This window comes from Bombina bombina, chromosome 3 (genome assembly GCF_027579735.1).
Source record: "Bombina bombina isolate aBomBom1 chromosome 3, aBomBom1.pri, whole genome shotgun sequence".
Taxonomy (NCBI): domain Eukaryota; kingdom Metazoa; phylum Chordata; class Amphibia; order Anura; family Bombinatoridae; genus Bombina; species Bombina bombina.
In genome coordinates, this window is record NC_069501.1 from 247424722 (window position 1) to 247439214 (window position 14493).

Here is a 14493-nt window from a genome sequence, read left to right on the forward strand (position 1 = left end):
CACAGTGTAGAAATACCGCTCGGGACTTGCAGAGTACTGCTAGTCACAAGTGGAAAATGCAGATGATCCAATCAGCAGTGCTAATTTGACATCTGAGTCATGTGACTAGCGCTGCTAATTAGGTCAGCTGCATTTTCCACTCAGAACCAGCAGTGCTCTGTGAGTCCTAGCGGTATTTATACTGTGTGCTTAACCCCTTTGTGGGGGTTAAAAACACAGTGGTCTAGGGTCGATAGTCTTAAAATGATATGCTCTAACGGATGTCATTTATTAACTATCATGGCCCTTTAATGTACAAATTAGCTGCACATTTTCTTAAATATGATGGTTCACTGGAATCAAAATAAAGTAGGTGCTTATACTTGGATATATAAATAAAAAATTGCATTGCCCCCTCCCCCACACACACACACTCTCCAGGCGGCTATGCTTATGCTTATAGCAGTTCAAACATTACCCATAAATAAATTCTGAACAGTATCTGTCTTTAAAAAATATAATAATCTTGGATTTCCAAGAAAGATTAAAGGGATGTGATTCAGACAGAGCATGCCATTATAAAAATGTTTCCAAATTACTTCTATTATCAAATTTTCCCATGATATTCTGTGTTGAAGAGATACCTAGGTAGGCATTGGAGCACTACATAGCAGGAAATAGTGCTGCCCTCTAGCACTCTTGCAAATGGATAACATTTGTGCAAAACTGCTGCCATTTAGTGCTCCAGAAATGGACTGACTCCTAAGCATACGTCCCTGCTTTTCAAAAAAAGATAACAAGAGAATAAAGAAACAAGAGTAATATAAGTAAATTAGAAAGTTATTTAAAATCGCATGCTCTATATTGAGTTTCATATCCCTTTTTAGCTGTTGATATAGAATTTTTTTAATGATAAGTATCACAATAATATAAAAGCTTTTATTATATCAATCAGATTTATAGCAAACAAGTAGAATTAGATTAAAACTTCAAGTTGTGCAAATGATTTAGCGCTTGTTGCCTCTCAGTAGGGATTGGTCATTTAAGCTCTTTACGGAACAAATGTGTATTGTGAGACTAAGGCCACCATTTCATTTCTTACAGTCATTTCTTTGTATTGAAAGCACTACGTTTGCTCTTTTAAAGAGATTGTTAAACTGTTTCCTACAGGGTTGCACAGCCAGAGGTTCTAGGATTTATTTCTCACAAATAGTAAGGAAATAAAGCATGTTTTCATTCTGATTATTGTCTTGCATGATTTGTTTAATAGGCTTAAACTTTAGACTCAAAAAAACAAAATAAATAGTTTATTAATAAACTCACCCTCACAAAATATATTTAAAGAAATAAAAAAAAGTTGCACACATGTAAAAATATTTTTACTGGTTTTTAAATAAATCCTAATGTACATATTTACAGGGTGGGGGGAATCAACTTGTCCAGGATGAGTAAAATGTTATCAGAAAGAATGAAAGATTTGAGAATGTTTTTAATATTTATAATATAAATACTATTTAAGAAAATGGAGGATTGTTTAGTAAGGAGACAGAGGGGCAATCAAGCAGAGGAGAGTATAAATGACCACGCAGGAGAAACAAAGAACCACGGATAAAGGTCAGATAAAGGGCGTGATAGTTAAAACCTCGCTGGCATGGAGAGAAATCACGCAGAATCTTTGGTATTTTTTTAGACCTTGGGTTATAACGTAGGACTCTCTGTTTCACATTAAGAACACTACATAGCAACATAAATATGTCTCAAGATAAAATTAGTGTTTCTACATTTTTTTTAAGGGCCTCACCATACTGACAAGACTTCTTAAATCATCTCACCTGAGCTACAAGGTTTTGAATTCTTCACCAATAGTAACAGGCACTACCCGAGTGTGCAATAATATAAAAACTTTATTGAATCCATGTAAAATAGTTACAACACAACATGGAAGGCTTCTAAGTGAATGGACCCCCTAGTGGTAGTCAATCAGTAAGCGCCACTAGGGGGCGTAAAACGCGTCAGACGTCAGCCTCGTTTTGAAGAATTACAGCTTTAGACTTCCATGTTACATGGAACTTGGTTTAGTCTGGAGTCGTGGTGGGTGCAGAGGATGGCAACGTTTTGAATATCAGGCCTAAAGAGAAAAAATGGCAGGAACAGAGAGTAGTAGTAGTTTAAGATAGATAATGCCTAAGAAGAAAGAAAAGAGAGAGAAGGTTTAGAGAAATATACATAAAAAGCGAGAATAGGGAAAGAGAAACGTAGGAGAAAGAGATGAGGGGAAGAGAAAACTCCTTCAGTAATAAGTCAGTTTAATTTTCTTATAAAGTGGCATAAGCATGAGCGTATTGAAGTAAGACAACGAGAGACAGTTTCATATAAAAAAGTCAGTATACTTTACTTTTGGTTCTTAAACTGAATTTATGTAAATAAGGCAAAACCTATTGTGTTATGCAAATGAAAACCTTGTATTTAAAGGATCAGTCAACATTCCAGGCTATCCACATAAATGCGTGCACAATATCAAAATAATTATGTAGAACTTTTAATCTTAAAGAACGATGATTTTTAACATTGTTTATCTTTCCCTGGCCTTCTGTGTCGCGTGGGTGAGGATGCCAAATGAAAAATGCATATACTTATATACGGCCTGATGAAACGGCATGTGAATCTGCTGAGAAACGCGTTGCCTGTATTTTTAAATGTGCTATTAAAGTTTTTATGACATACTTGCTCTGTTATCTTTCTGCCGATACCCACTGTCTGAGGACTTGTATCACTGTCAATTGTTTTACCTGGTCCTCCGTGGGCTCACGCCCAACACCTGAGTGTACTGTGGATCGGACTATCGCCATCCTTGAAAGTCTCCCTATGCTGCAGGATTTTCTAGGATTGTGACCTGCCGCTGGCGTCGAGTTGCTCCTGGAATAAGTCTATCGGATGACATTATTGGTCCCGAGCTGCACAGCTAGGCACTCCGGTCGTGCCTCTTCATTTGTGAGTACCTGCTCGAGGGGGGTGGCTGTCTATCATTCGACCTCTGGTTCTCCTACGTTATTTCCCTATGTGGCGCCTCTGTTTATCCCTGTTTGTTTAGGGTGGTTTTCATATACTTATATGCAGTTTTCCACCTCTAAGCATGCACAACTGGAAGTGGTGATGTTACATGTGATGTCCCCGGCACATCGAGACCGCACTTCTTTGGTGGAGCAGTGCCCATAAAAGATCATGCACCACCCACATAAGCAGAAGAGCGCCTGTGTGCTGGGGTCTTGTGAATGCCATCCTAGTGGTGGAGAAATTCTGCATAAGTTAGGAATTACTGAGTTAGGAATTATTGATTTTGCTAAGCAAAAAAAAAAAAGTTAATTTATTATGCTACACACGAACAGGCACTGTACATAAATCAGTAAAAAAAATAGTCAGATAATATATTTTCATTTTTTTTACTTACCAAACAAAATTTAATAAAAGATATCCAGAAAGATGCCCTTGAAAGTATTGGGCAATAAACCAGAAGCACATTACAAAATCAAAAGTCTTTGACATTGTTCCTCCATAATTCTTATTTACCGGTAATGCAGCAGCTTAGATGATAAGTAGCATTGGTTGTGTTTGTGTGTGGCAGGGGGATAGCGTGTGTGTGACTGCGCTGGTGATTTGCAAGTGAGCAAGCACGCATTAGCAAATGAACATAATCATGCTAATTAGCGCTACAGCGATTGGTTAAATACTCAGGTCAATCACTAAAGGGAAATCCACGTCTGGATAGAGGCGGTCGAGTGAGGCAGTGCAATGGAATAAGCACAATTTCTAAGAAAGTTTTAGGAAAATTTTACATTCATTTCTTTACATTTTTATATAGATATATTGATTTTCACACCAAATTTGGAGCAATAATATTGTCCCCTTGCTTTGTAATGAGATACAAAGATGTAACATAATCCATAAGTAGGGTAACATCTCCCTAATTTACTTTTATTATCTAATATGCTTCATTGTCTTGGAGCATCGAACATAACCTTTCTGTGTTTTCAGACTCCCATTCATTTCTATGGCATTCGCTGCCTCAAGCTCAAGCTCAAGGTGGCTATTCAAACAATAAGTACCCTGCGTCGGAATAGACGTGAGCGTACCTGTTGAATGTTTGATAAATTGGCAAGAGAGTCATAGAGTTGAATGTGATGGCGGATCATCAGTATTCCGCTCGAATAACACAAGCATCGATCTGCTTTGGATTGATAACGCGGGAGCGTATATTACGTCACACATTTCAACATTTGATGATCGTGACGCCTTGTTAACTGCGGCGGATCAATTTAGATATGCCTTTGAACAAAGGATTTCAAGAGAATTAAGTAAACTATATAATAGAAGTAAATTGGAAAGTTGTTTAAAATTGCATACTCTTTCGAAATCATGAAAGAAAAAATGTGGGTTTCATATCCAGAGGTTGTCTTTGGGAAATAGACGTATGAGTGCTGCCAGCATTGCTGCAGAGATTGAAGGGGTGGGGGGTCAGCCTGTCAGTGCTCAGATCATATGCTGTGCACTGCATCAAATTGGTCTGCATGGCTGTCATCCCAGAAGGAAGCCTCTTCTAAAGATGATGCACAAGAAAGCCCGCAAACAGTTTGCTGAAGACAAGCAGACTAAGGACATGGATTACTGGAACCATGTCCTGTGGTCTGATAAGACCAAGATAAACTTATTTGGTTAAGATGGTGTCAAGCGTGTGTGGCGGCAACCAGGTGAGGAGTACAAAGACAAGTGTGTCTTGCCTACAGTCAAGCATGGTGGTGGGAGTGGCATGGTCTGGGCCTGCATGAGTGGTGCCAGCTCTGGGGAGCTACAGTTCATTGAGGGAAACATGAACTGTGACATACTGAAGCAGAGCATGATCCCCTCCCTTCAGGGCCTGGGCCGCAGGGCAGTATTCCAACATGATAACGACCCCAAACACACCTCCAAGACGACCACTGCCTTACTAAAGAAGCTGAGGATAAAGGTGATGGACTGTCCAAGCCTGTCTCCAAACCTAAACCCTATTCAGCATCTGTGGGGCATCCTCAAACAGAAGGTGGGGGAGCGAGCGCAAGGTCTCTAACATCCACCAGCTCAGTGATGTCACCATGGAGGAGTGGAAGAGGACTCCAGTGCAACCTGTGAAGCTCTGGTGAACTCCTTACCCAAGAGGGCTAAGGTAGTGCTGAAAAATAATGGTGGCCACACAAAATATTTACACTTTGGGCCCAATTTGGACATTTTCACTTAGGGGTGTACTCAATTTTGTTGCCAACGGTTTAGACATGAAAAGATATAATAAAATATTTAAAAAAATGTGAGGGGTGTACTCACTTTTGTTATATACTGTATGTATATATATATATATATATATATATATATATATATATATATATATCATCATCATCAAAAAAAGAAAGGCACTCTCCGGATTTAAGAAGGGGCAATCTCCTTAATCCCTTGTGACACAACCTCTTCTTAAATCCGGAGAGTGCCTTCCTGATTTTTTGATGCATACAAGTTTCTCTAGTGCACCCCGGTTCAGTAAAAGTAATCGTGAGTGCTAGTCCTGGCAGGGTTTATATATATATATATATATATATATATATATACATATACAGTCATGGCCAAAAATATTGGCACCCCTGCATTTTGTGATGCTCCTGTAATTTGTAATTAAACTCACCTTTATCAATTAAAAGGTGCTGACAATATAGAAATCACACCGTCAACCAGTTGAAATGGTGAACAATTGACTCAACCTTTCTGTTGTGTGTCTCTGTGTGCCACACTGAGCATGGAGAAGAAAAAGAATTGTCTTAGGATTTGTGAGCAAAAAAATGTGGAAAAGCATGGACAGTCTCAAAGTTATAAGTCCATCTCCAGAGATAGAGATCTTCCTGTGTCCACTGTGCGCAACATTGTCAAGAAGTTTATAGCCTATGGCACAGTAGCTAATCTCCCTGGACATGGATGAAAAATTGCAACAAAGGATTGTTTGAATGGAGGATAAAGAACCTCAATAAACTTCCAGACAAATTCAAGCTGACCTTCAGGCACAGAGTACAAATGTGTCAGCTCGCACTATACGTCGCCATCTGAATGAAAAGAGACGCTATGGTAGGAGACCCAGGAGGAACCCACTGCTGACACAGAAACATAAAAAATCCAGATTGGAGTGTGCCAAAACTTACTTGAGGAAGCCAAAATCCTTTTGGGAGAATGTGCTGTGGACAGACAAAACAAAAATACAGCTTTTTGGTAAAGCCCATCATTCTGCTGTTTTCAGAAAAAGAAATTAGACTTTTAAAGGAAAGAATACAGTCCCTACAGTCAAACACAGTGAAGGTTCACTGATGTTTTAGGGTTGTTTTGCTGCTTCAGGCACTGGGTGTCTTGACTGTGTGCATGGCATAATGAAATCTGAAGACTACCAAAGAATTATGCGGTGCAATGTAGGGCCCAGTGTCAGAAAGTTGGGTCTCTGTCAGAGGTCATGGGTCTTACAGCAGGACAATGACCCAAAGCACACATCAAAAAGCACCCAGAAATGGTTTAAGACAAAGCGCTGGAGAGTACTGAACTGGCCAGCAATGAGTCCAGATCTCAACTTCATAGAGCACCTGTGGAGAGATCTCAAAACAGCAGTTGGGAAAAGGAACCCAATCTGAGAGACCTGAAGCAGTTGGTGAAAGAAGAGTGGTCCAAAATTCCAATAGAGAGATGTAAGAAACTCATTGATGTTACTTTACAGGAAGCAATTGATTTCAGGTATTGTTTCCAAATATTAAATTGAGGGTGCCAATAATTTTGTCCAGTCCATTTTTGGAGTTTTGCATGGAATGTGTCAGATTTGACTTTTTTTTCTCCACTTTTTGTATCATACCAATACAAACAAAATAAATAAACATGGGGATGAATAAACATTTGTAAATGCAAACTGTGTATATATATATATATATATATATATATATTCTATGATTAATTGTTTCTTAATAAAATTCTTCCATTCATTTTCGTTTTGGGCTTCTGCTAATTTTTCCATTTCCTGAATGTTATATTTCTTGCGGCTAAGATATCCATATTTATACATTTTCCATTCTTGACCTGCCTCTTAACTATCACACAAAAACAGTATTTGCTCTTATACAAGATGGAAAGTTTTATTCAAAGATTTACTGAACCAGAATTCCAGTTTAGGCCAAAATTGTCTGATTATAGGGCAATTCCATATAAAATGGATTAAATCTGCTGCATAGTAACTGCCCTTCTGACATTTATTGAACTGTATATTTCCCCATGCAGCTCCTTTTTAGGGGTAAAATATATTCTATAAATAAGTTTCAGATGTGACTCCCTCCAAGTTACAGACAGTATAGTTTTCTCTGCCTTTTTAATGGAACTCCTTATTGGGGTAGATTTACTAAGCAGCAGATGCTGCTGCCTACCCCTGTACTTTACTGCTAGCTGGAAATGTAAGTTAAGAAGCAGCGGTCATAAGACCGCTGCTCCTTAACTCGTCCGCCACCTCTGAGGGGGCAGACAGCAATCAGCCCGATCGTATACAGTTGGGTTGATTGACAACCCCTGCTAGCCGCCGATTGGCCGCGAATGTGCAGGGGGCAGCATTGCACAGGCATTTAATTAGAAATGCTTGTGCAATGATAAATGCCGAAAGCGTATGCTGTCTGCATTTATCAATGTGTTGCGGACATGATCTGCGTTCGCCCACACATTAATAAATCTACCCCATAGTCTCTACGTCTACCTCTTTACAACTTATATAAGGGGTCCTCCAGACCGGCACAAGTCTTTATCCAGGTAGGAAAAATCCTATTGGCTGATGCAATCAGCCAATAGAATTGAAGTTCAATCCTATTGGCTGATCCAATCAGCCAATAGGATTGAGCTTGCATTCTATTGGCTGTTCCAATCAGCCAATAGAATGCGAGCTCAATCCTATTGGCTGATTGCATCAGCCAATAGGATTTTTCCTACCTTAATTCCGATTGGCTGATAGAATTCCATCAGCCAATCGGAATTGAAGGGACGCCAACTTGGATGACGTCACTTAAAGGTACCGTCATTTAGTCATCGGATGTCGTTGGAAGAGGATGCTCCGCGTCGGCTGTCTTGAAGATGGACCCGCTCCGCTCCGGATGGATGAAGATAGAAGATGCCACCTGGATAAAGACTTGTGCCGGTCTGGAGGACCTCTTCTGCCCGGATAGGATGAAGACTTCTGCCGTCTGGAGGATTACTTCTGCCCGGTTGGGTGAAGACGTCTCAAGGTAGGGTGATCTTCAAGGGGTTAGTGTTAGGTTTTATTAAGGGGGGATTGGGTGGGTTTTAGAGTAGGGTTGGGTGTGTGGGTGGTGGGTTTTAATGTTGGGGGGGTATTGTATTTTTTTACAGATAAAAGAGCTGATTACTTTGGGGCAATGTCCCGCAAAAGGCCCTTTTAAGGGCTATTTGTAATTTAGTATAGGGTAGGGATTTTTTTTTATTTTGGGGGGCTTTTTTATTTTATTAGGGGGATTAGATTAGGTGTGATTAGTTTTAAAAACTTGTAATTATTTTATTATTTTCTGTAATTTAGTGGGGAGTTTTCGTACTTTCGTTTATTTAATTTAATTGTAATTAATTGTAGTTAATTTAGGTAATTAGATTAATTATAGTGTAGTGTTAGGTGCAATTGTAACTTAGGTTAGGTTTTATTTTACAGGTAAATTTGTACTTATTTTAGCTAGATAGTTATTAAATAGTTAATATCTATTTAATAACTATTGTACCTAGTTAAAATAAATACAAAGTTGCCTGTAAAATAAACCCTAAGATGGCTACAATGCAATTATTAGTTATATTGTAGCTAGCTTAGGATATATTTTATAGGTAAGTATTTAGTTTTAAATAGGAATAATTTAGTTAATTGTAGTAATTTTATTTAGATTTATTTACATTATATTTAAGTTAGGGGGGTGTTAGGGTTAGGTTAAGGGGTTATTACATTTAACATAGTGGCTGCGACTTTGGGGGGCGGCAGATTAGGGGTTAATAAATGTAGGTAGGTGTCGGCGATGTTAGGGATGGCAGATTAGGGGTTAATAAAATGTAACTAGTGTTTGCGAGGCGGGAGTGCGGTGGTTTAGGGGTTAATATATTTATTAAAGTGGCGGCGATGTCCGGTCGGCAGATTAGGGGTTCAAATTTTTATTTAAGTGTTTGCGATGTGGGGGGGGGCCTCGGTTTAGGGGTTAATAGGTAGTTTATGGGTGTTAGTTTACTTTTTAGGATTTTAGTTAAGAGTTTTATGTTACGGTGTTAGCCCATAAAATTCTTAACTACTGACTTTTAAATGTGGTACGAGTCTTGACAGGAGAGGGTGTACCGCTCACTTTTTCCAAGACTCGTAATACCAGCGTTAGGAAAATCCCATTGAAAATATGGGATACGCAATTGACGTAAATGGATTTGCGGTATGTTCGAGTCGCGGAAAAAAATTGAGCGGTACACCTGTACCTGCCAGACTCGTAATACCAGCGGGCGTTAAAAAGCAGCATTGGGACCTCTCAACGCTACTTTTTAAGGGTAACACAAGACTCGTAATCTAGGCGATAGTATGTAAAGATATTTATTTCTAAAAAAAAATTAAAAAATCTAACAATAAATCGATATTCATTTTGGAATTCATCAAAAATGAAAATCTGTAAAAAAAAATATATATATATTAGAAACTGAAATCAATTATGTTATTTAATGAACACATGAATAAACAAATATTCGTTAAATCTAATAATTGTAAATTCATCTTCTGTTTATGCTCTAACATGTATTGTTTGTTTTGAAATTAAAGCCAGGTTCAGACTGGAGATCTAGATCTATATCTATCTATACATAATTTTTAATTAATCACATTAAATTGTCTAATCAAGAGTTGACTTACATATTAACATTTAAAATTTGACAAAATAATGGCTAATATCAAATTTTGTTCAAATATTTCTAATTATTCTATTGTATGAGGGACATAATTGAATGTAATATTTCCTGTCCCTTCAAAAACTAATATACCTAAATGTCAACTAGGAAATGTATCCCTTTATCTGTATGATTGATCACAATCTGAGTCCTCTCTAGCACAAAGTAGGGGGAATGTATATTAAATAAACGTTTTTAAAAAAAAAATAGGACATGGTGAAAATTGATAGACACATTCAATATATTATGAACTATTTTCCAATTATTCCTCATATGATTCTTAATAGCATGCATTGTGCAAACTAACATAAATGTACAGTCTTTAAAAGTCTATTCTATTGAAAATATCAGTTTATCTTCATTATGTGTCATATTCATCACTTTCCAAATAGTGGATTGTGAAATAACATCTAAAAGAAAAGAGGAAACATACGTGTTTCTTATTGGATGTAGCCTGCATCCCCAGTCTTATTCTATAGAATTGTGTACACTTACCATGTGAACGTGTCTTTGTATGTTTTTCAAAGTCAGCACAGTTAAAAGACAATGCCACAGACAGGATCACATAGGTATTCTTCACTTTCAGTCTGGTATTCTTCACTTTCAGTCTGTAGATGAAGTCAATCTCCCTCATGGAAAATAAAAAGTGTAAATCCAATGTCTTATAAAATGGTACATAGTTCTGCATCCCTCCCCTAACACTACCTGCTTCCTAAATTGTTTTTAGCAATAGCTTACCAAGTGTATGTAGCCTCTTGTGTTATGTTCTAACAATACACTGTGAAGCTGACTCACATACATTGTCCATACTTAACCTCTGATGTATGACTTTGTCAATTCTAATGTGCATCAGAGTATCCCTTTATCTGCTATCTGTGGCATTTTTCCCTTTCAGAATATCTAAAATCTAATAATGTCTAAACGAAATACTACAGGTAAACTAATTGTATGCCATATGATGGATCAATGGGCAAATCCCCCCCCCAGTCTAGGTCCATACATTGTGTATACTTACCACCTGATGTTGTCTTTAAAAATCAGGTGGCAAAGTCATTACAGGAGCCAATGCCAGAATCATATGATATACAAATTACCTATGATAATTAAAATATATTTTAGATTTTTCTATAATCATTTCTTGAACAATCCTAACATGTTCGCACTATTCTACTTTCATTTAATTCAAAGTCCCACATATTCACAATGCTCCTATATAACGTATAGTATTCACCGTCTGAAATGGCGGTTGATGATATTGGCTCTGACATTGACCCTCTCATCCTGGAATAGCCCCTCTAGAACTGGCTCGTCCTCCTCATCTTGGAGGAGGTCATGGGCGCCTGGATGGCCTGCAGCACCCCAGCCCACTGAGCAATGTTATGAAGGACGCTGCAAGCTGTAACGATCTTCGCCACCTTACCAGGGCTGTATTGGAGGGCTCCTCCCGACCTATCCAGGCATCATAACCACATTTTGAGGAGCTTAAACAACCGCTCCACTACAGCCCTGGTCCTCTTGTACGACAGATTATAGCGCACCTGGGCCTCGTCAACTGGGTTACGCAAGAGCCAAGGCCGGCTCATGTAACCCGAATCACCTATTATAATGAACATTACAAAATGTCAATATTACCAATATCTTAAAAATTATGATATGAAAATACATTTCAATAAAGTGATACAATGCAATTGTGTATACGAAAATCGCCTAAACTAAACATTTGCTGAAAGAGACAAATAAATGGTTAAATTTCATCCTTTATCTGCACATTTAAGCTATGATCTGCTACATATGCGTTTTTCACTAAAACTAGACATTTGCTGAAGGAGACAAATAAATGGGTAAATTGCATCCTATATCTGCACATATAAGCTATGACCTGCTACATATCTGTTTGGAGCTAAAAATAGACATTTGCTGAAAGAGACAAATAAATGGTTAAAGCACATCCTATGAGGCCTATTTATCATATGTCTGTCGGACCTGATCTGACAGTGCGGATCAGGTCCGACAGACATCGCTGAATGCGGAGAGCAATACACTCTCCGTATGCATCATTGCACCAGCAGCTCTTGTGAGCTGCTGGTGCAACGCCGCCCCCTGCAGACTCGCGGCCAATCGGCCACCAGCAGGGGGTGTCAATCAACCCGATCGTACTCAATCGGGTTGAATTCCGGCGATTCCTGTCCGCCTCATCAGACAGGGTTATGGAGCGTGTTTCTGGCGAGCCTGCTTAATAGAGCTTAATAGATAGGCCCCTATAGCTGCACATTTAAGCTATGACCTGCTACATATGTGTTTTTTGCTAAAACTAGACATTTGCTGAAGGAAACAAATAAATGGTTAAATTGCATCCTATATCTGCACATTTAAGCTATGACCTGCTACATATCTGCTTGGAGCTAAAACTAGACATTTGCTGAAAGAGACAAATAAATGGTTAAAGCGCATCCTATAGCTGCATATTTAAGCTATGACCTGCTACATATGCGTTTTTCGCTAAAACTAGACATTTGCTGAAGGAGACAAATAAATGGTTAAATTGCATCCTATATCTGCACATTTAAGCTATGACCTGCTACATATCTGTTTGGAGCTAAAACTAGACATTTGCTGAAGGAGACAAATAAATGGTTAAATCGCATCCTATATCTGCACATTTAAGCTATGACCTGCTACATATCTGTTTGGAGCTAAAACTAGACATTTGCTGAAAGAGGCAAATAAATGGCTAAATAGCATCCTATATCTGCACATTTAAGCTATGGCCTGCTACATATCTGTTTGGTACTAAAACTAGACATTTGCTGTAAGAGACAAATAAATGGTTAAAGTGCATCCTATAGCGGCACATTAAAGCTATGACCTGCTACATATGCGTTTTTCGCTAAAATTAGACATTTGCTGAAGGAGACAAATAAATGGTTAAATCGCATCCTATATCTGCACATTTAAGCTATGACCTGCTACATATGCATTTTTCGCTAAAAATAGACATTTGCTGAGACAAATAAATGGTTAAATTGCATCCTATATCTGCACATTTAAGCTATGACCTGCTACATATCTGTTTGTTTCTAAAACTAGACATTTGTTGAAAGAGACAAATAAATGGTTAAAGCGCATCCTATAGCTGCACATTTTGCACATTACACAAACACAACTGTTTTTGAACATTACAGTGGCAATTGTCGAACTACTTAACCATGCTGTGCACAAGTACTCACCAACAAACCACCCATGGGGAAACTGTCTGTTCTCAAACTGTCGCCACAGTGACGACTGCCTGAGGATTTGGGCATCATGACAAGCCCCACCGAAATTCGCACGCACCTGCATAATCCTCATCCGTGCATCACAAACGAACTGCACGTTGAGACTATGAAAGTGTTTGCAATTTCGGTAGTGGATCTCTTTTCCTAGAGCATGCAGCGCAATGTGGGTGCAATCTATTGCTCCCAAGACACTGGGCATTTGAGCTATTGCATAGAATTCACTCTTGAGTCTCCTCCAATCATCATCATTTTGAGGGAATCCTATGTAAAGCTTACAAACTCGTACCATGGCGTTCCGAAAATTGTCAAAAACCACAGAGAAGGTACCCTGGGACAACCCACAGAGAAGGTACCCTGGGACAACCTCTGAGGATTGAAAATTTCCGGAGGCCAGGACATGTATGCAGCATAGCATCTTGGTCATTCCAGGGATTGCAGTCCGCATACATTTACGTGGCTCCAGATGAGGTTTAAGTACTTTGTAAAGGCCCATGAGTTGCTCTCGATTGAGCCTATACTTGTCATAAACCTTGAAGTCGCTCATGTTCTCAAAAGTGGGCCTCACCCTTTCAACACGAGGACCTCTGATCAGACGTTCCCCACGCCTCTCTTGGAGACGCCGAGCCTACCTGATTCTGTTGTACAAAACTTGTCCAACAGCACCTACACAAGCTAACTGCGGATCATCCATATTTGCCAAGCAGCACAAAGCCAAACAGCAGAGCAAACGCACAAGGAGTAACAAGGTGTTCACAAACACAAAAACAATTTGATACAATGTTGATCACCAGGGACGCTTTGGACATGTTGTTTGGGGGATTTATAGTGCAAAATGTCCAATGGTAGCGTGTTCGTAATGATTGCTGATTGTATCCACTTGATTGTATGTGAGCGGCACGAATGCTTTCAAAGTGGGCGTTTTTTTAGGCGTTTGCTAAAATTTTATTTTCCCCCAATAAATCGTAATGTGAAAGTGTAAAATGTAACATATACAGTGCATCTTCGTGATGTTTGTTCATATGCGTAACAAATACTTAGTAAACGCGATCTTATATTATAAACCACACATCCACGCTAACATGATTGAAAGTGCATACTTGTGTATAATGTGTGCATAGACATGGCATAGAATCTGCTTGATCAATGTTGCTGCAATATTGTTGCAAAATGATAAAGTAACGGCTGACATCTATAATATTCTTTATATAAGTGGTTGGTCAGATCTCAATATTTTACGTGTCCC